Genomic DNA, 6,000 nt, shown 5'->3' with positions numbered 1-6,000 from the left:
CCGTTGACTTTGAAGGGATTCAATGTGAAGTTTGAACATAGTAACATTTATCTTAAACAATGCTGTCAATTGGATAGCAGGCACAACAAAACCACTACATCATGGGCTGCCAACTTGATTGTTTTGGGTTGAATGGATCACATGACTATATCACATGACAGCAAATTGTCTTCGTTTTCCCAGCCCACACTACAACACAAAGACAGCGTTTTCAAATTCATCCACTTGGGAGACCATTTTCGAGAAGCTACATTTTTCAGTTTCAGTATGGGCGGAAGGACAAAAAGTAGCTAAATGAATGCGTTTTCAAATGGAAACTTATCAGTGTAAACTAAATAAGTAAATAAATAAATGAATAAAATAAATAAAATGCCACTGATTTGAACAAACTCTTAGCCCCAAGTATTTATCTTATGTGCATACTTCAGGAACAGTGCAATATTATTATTTTAAGTTATACAATTTTCAATTTTCAACTGGCAGGTGATAAAACAGGCAGAGAAAATCCCATAGATTTACTTTGAAGGAGGAACTCAAGACATTTTGGGCTCATTTGACTTGGGCCAGTAAGCAACCACCCAGAACACTCTAGAAACCATAGAGCAACATGCTAAAAACACTCCTAACATCTTAACAACCACATAACAACACCCTGGCAACCACCACCAACACCCTAGCATTGTGTAATTATCACTCAGAAAATGTAAAATCTAGTTTTATTTGTTTTAAAATGAGATGACAGCCAGATGATAAAAATGAGTGTCTGTGATGGACATCAAGTGGAAAACTCAAGATCAAAAATGAAACGGATGTGGAAAAAAAAAGAGAAAGTAATGAGAAGAAGAATTGTGAATGGTGCAAAACATGAGCAGGCGTAGACGTCCTTTAAATATTCTTCTCTTATTCTCAATGGCAACAACATTTTTCTGTTCAGATACTTTAACTGTAATCCTGTCTCAGATCTGTCTTGTATCATGGGCCATTGTGTCTGCATTATTGCCTCTGGGGAAATAAGATACTATTACTCTAATTCTGTCTTGCCATGTCAGAGCAGTAGAAAACTAACAGCAAGGCGAGGATGATCCTGCTTTAGTTTCCAGTCGACCTTGTGCTAGTTCACATTTAATGTTCCAGGGGCTTGTCAGAGACGTTTTACCTTAACTGCACTGTATAAATATGAATCCGTTATCAGGATTCCTCCAGATAAAGTTGTCCTCTGATAGTTCACCCTTACAGGACTGAAAAGTTCTTTGAAGAAACACGTTCTTCAGTGTTCCCATGATCATGAAAAACCTTGAATTATCAGGGAATTTTGAATCTGAAGTGTGTGGTTTCTTGGCCACTAGTGCCACCAAATGAAATTGCAAAATTAAACATTGTTTTCAAACAGCTTTCCGAACTCCTCCTGTCTGCTGTTGGTCGAATAAATGGAAGCGCAGCGTAGTTCTAGCAGGAAGACTAGCAGCTGTACATCACATCATTAGCTGGGTAATTCCTAGCCAATCGCATGTAAGCCATTGCTTTATAAGTCTGCTCACAATCTATCACATTGCTGTTTCAGTGTGCTAACACGGCAACCTCCACCACCCCACCTCCACCAGTTGAGCCCTGTCCTGCACGGGGGTAGGCTCCTCACCCCTGCCTCCTATCTCCGGCAGGACATGACGGTTCCGGGTACAACTCCCTCGGGCTGCCGGACGGGGCCTATGCCAAAGAGAGAGACATTACTTTCTGTTTTACATTTATCAAATAAATGGCATCTTAAACTTCACTCAAGCCTGCGTGTCTTCCCGATAGAAATAGATAGTCCCGCCCCTGCCTCACTCCATTATTTGAGCCAATGTTGTTGTGTCAGGCTGTAAAGGGCTGCTTAAAACAAACAGAGCAATTTTTACAGTGCCACTGAACAAATAACTTACTTATACTGTAGATGTATCTGAATATGAAGCTGGAATAGCAGAAAGCATTTTAACACAGAAAAACTTTCACAATTCAGCTTTGAAAATTGTGTTTTTCTGGCCTGGAAAAGTCTATAGTGAATATATGTTGTCCTAGTTCTGAAATATTTCTTGAGCAAAATTGAAAAATCGAGCTTTTGTCCAATAAGACATGCTAGCAAGCCATAGTGGTGTCTGATTTGTCAGTAAATCATTGTTTGAGTTAGCTCTTTTCAATTAATTTGACAAAACAGTTTGTCATTGGAAAATCATACAAATTTGGACACCCTTGACCTGGAAAGAAAAGATGTTACAAAATTGCTTTTTTCCATATACAAGGAACAGGATGAACGGCATAAAAAACATTTATCTCACATAGAGAAATTTGAGGTTTGGCTCCTCAAATTATACCCACCATTACAAATTCAGATTGGTCTGTGCTCTTGTTTTTCACCCTTGTCCTCCATTACTTATGACTTGATGACTGATGATATTACTTCAGACAAAACTGAGGGTCAGTCTGGGGCCAGTCCCCACTTTGTAGAGTCAAATTCACCATGTGAGCCATTCAGTCTGTATCCGACTTGTACATCCATAAAATAAGTTGTGTTGACCAGGGCAATCAAGTGTGCTCATTTCAGTATGCATGTATCCACCTTGGGACAGGGTCAAAGGTAAGGCATCAGGATATTGAAAATAAAATTGTCCTTCTAGTAGCTATGAGGCGTTACCTCAAATGTGAGGACATTACCTTAGCAATATTATCTTCGATAGCAGCATTTCCACTATCAGGTCAGTGCGATCCAGGGATATCAACTGGTCAGCTAGGGCCAATAGCCTCGGACCTTGAGCCTAGAGACCAAAATCAATCTGCATTCTCACCATCGGGCCAATAGCCCCTCAGCGGTGCCATAAAACCTGACCTTATAATGCTGCCCTGGTTCCGACGTCACACACCTCGCCCATTTTACAAGCAAAAGAGAAGCTCAAGCTGAGGTATCAGATTCTGGAGACTAGCTATCCCTCGAAATGAATATGGTGGAGACTGAAGCTGCCATTTTTTTGTTTATTTTGGCCTTTGCCTGGTAGAAAGCGAGACCTGACTCAGTGAAACTCCACCTTTGACATTGACCCTGCCTCAAAGTTGGCCTGCTTTGGCTTAAGGGTAATCGGTGGACCAAAGGAAGCCCCGAGGAGGTACGATGAAGCTACGGAAGTTAGTGGGAACGCAACTGGCGACTAGTGTCGAGGTCATTTTTAGTGGATGTAGTGCACTAGCACACCCTCATTTGGCCCAATGGTGGAAACACAGCTAATGTAATTCTTAGGATTTCTTTCACACATTTTCTTTTCCCGCAGGCTACAATTGCATATAATAGTACACTTCTTCTCAACAAGCAACACAAGTTATATGATTCATGTCTGTAGCACATGTGTGGGACGAGTAATGCGCCAAAGTATGTATGAGTCATGAGTAATAGTTATGCTTGTCTTAGCACCAGTAATCAACATACTTGTCAGAAATAAGAGCTCATTAAACTGTAAAATATCATTTGAAAAATATCATTATACCATATTATTTACTATATTCTCCCTCTTACTGACTTCAGATAACTTTTATATTTTTTATTATCTAAAGGTTTTTTTTAACACTGATAGATTTTAGATCCTGGCAGAAAGTGTCAGCCATTTTTTGCTATATTTGTTGCATGAGGAATAGATGCCATGAAAGAGCATGTAATGTTTCACATCTGGATAAAACATCGAACTAAGAGCGAATGTTACCCAATAGATGAAATTGAGATAATTAGCCCAGGATGATATGCAATTCAGCTTCCCACATCTGTGCAAATAAAGCTAAAAAACTAAATCCTGTTTTATCAATTAGCTTGTGCAAGATATCTAATATACCATAGAATGAGTACACTTTGGCAAAAATCACCCACAACACAAACGTTAGGAAAAGCAGTCTTTTTAAATCACTTTTGTTTTGCCCCAAAACATAGACTATTTAATCACTTTTAGATACTTAAGCAAAAAAATATCAAACCTTCTCATATCTAACTCTTTTTTTTAGCCATTTTTGCCATTTCTTTTAACCAACTGGGGTCAAGGTCATTTTTAGTAAATGTACAAAGCCATATGTTTAATTGATTGTATTATGGACATGTTCCACTTATGTTTGACAGCAAGAAGGTGTCCAAATAATGTTTGTCTTAATTTAAAAACTTATAAAAAGAAATGTATAACTTGAAAACCCAACAAACCTTTTTTTGTGTGATGTTTTGCTTAGAAAATGTGATATATTTCTTTAAAACAAATGCCAATATTTTGTCATATAATGCAAAGAAATGTATACATTTTTAATTGTGGCTAAAGTATCCAAATACGTTTTGGAGCACTGTATATGAATGTAATATATTTTATTCCATTATAGCAGCAAATCTAAATTTTCTGATAAGAAAAGACACATCACTGATTTAAACTGACTTTCAATGTCTCATCTGTTGCAATCTTGTCCAGCGAGACCTTTGCATATGCCAGAGTCTCCTTTGGTTCTCAGCACACGTGATCTAGCGCTTAAGCTCTCTGGTCCGTCTCTGTGAGCTATTACCTTGTGTTCATAAATTACGCAACATTTCGCCCCAAAACTAAAGTTACACAAGCAGTTGGTATGCCAACTAATCCAGGCAAAACTCTGGCTGAAAGCAAAACTGAGAAAATAAAGATATGTCAGCTTTCATTTGGTTAACTTCAAGAGCTTTATATAATGACCTCAATGTAAAATGTGCAATTTTCTTTATGCACACAACTGGGTTAATTACATTCTTCTTTGGCTTTAGATCAGTGAAACTGAAAAACAGATTCTGATGAAAAATGACCATGGTAACATTTGTCTTTCTTCCAAAATACCATAATTACTACATATATTGTTATACTGTGAAATTTGAAACACAATAATATGGAATCCCTTTCGAACAGTGACAATAGTAGCTAATAAGAAATTAACATAGTTTTATTTTAGTAAAAGTAATTGTAATGCAATTGTTTAAAGAAGATCCCTTAATTATTTTTATGGTTTTAAAGCAGTAACAATAACGTCTAGGTTACGTACGTAACCTCCGTTCCCCGATGGAGGGAACGAGACGTTGTGTCAGAGAAGCGACACTAGGGGTCTCTCTTGAGCGCCGATATTCACCTCTGAACTATGAAAAAAGGCCAATGAGAGTTGGCAACCAGTATTTGCATGTCCCGCCCCGGACATACGGGTATTTAAGCGGCGCAAATACGGGAGTTCATTCAGGATTTTTCTGAGGAGCGGAAATGGTCCGGCCACAACAGCGGCTTCGGCTCAGCGACGTGGCAGGGGAGACAAAGCGTCTCGTTCCCTCCATCGGGGAACGGAGGTTACATACGTAACCTAGACGTTCCCCTTCTGTCGCTCTCTCCACGTTGTGTCAGAGAAGCGACACTAGGGGTCCACTTAAAAGAGCCATGCGCTGAGCCGTGATGCGTGATCCGCTGATACAGGAGCGAGCAGGTATTCCTACGTGCAGAATGACCAACTGTATCAGGCTGCACGTACCCTTCCCCAATGCCCCATTTAAGCCATCAGGATTCCTTATCGTTACCCTGGAGGGGGGAACAAGGTGACGGCTGCCAACATGGGAACGGGCCAGCCTGGCTGGGCCTCTTTTCTCTCTATGTTGCTCGCATAGAGCAACTACGGCCGGGGCCCTTATACGCATTGAGGGAAGGGGGTCTTAGCCCTTATTAGGGCGGAGAAGACCCTGTGGAGGCCACACCTACCTGGGAGGGGAGGCAAATTTTGAGTGGCAAATACATCGCATGGCCTATACTTAGGTCTTATGCGGAACAGTAGTGCGGTGGTAGATCCAGCCTCGCAGAGGGGGGAAGCATACAGCACGGCACCCGAGGCAGCTGTAACTGCCTAAGGGAAACACGGAGTCAACTCTCGTGAGGGGACAGAACCGTGGTTTTACACACAGGGGGAGTCCGAACAGGAGGCCCTACCTGTGGGGCACCTATACCAGTACAGGGT

This window comes from Xyrauchen texanus, chromosome 34 (assembly GCF_025860055.1).
Source record: "Xyrauchen texanus isolate HMW12.3.18 chromosome 34, RBS_HiC_50CHRs, whole genome shotgun sequence".
Classification (NCBI taxonomy): Eukaryota; Metazoa; Chordata; class Actinopteri; order Cypriniformes; family Catostomidae; genus Xyrauchen; species Xyrauchen texanus.
Note: the sequence above shows the minus strand (reverse complement) of the source record.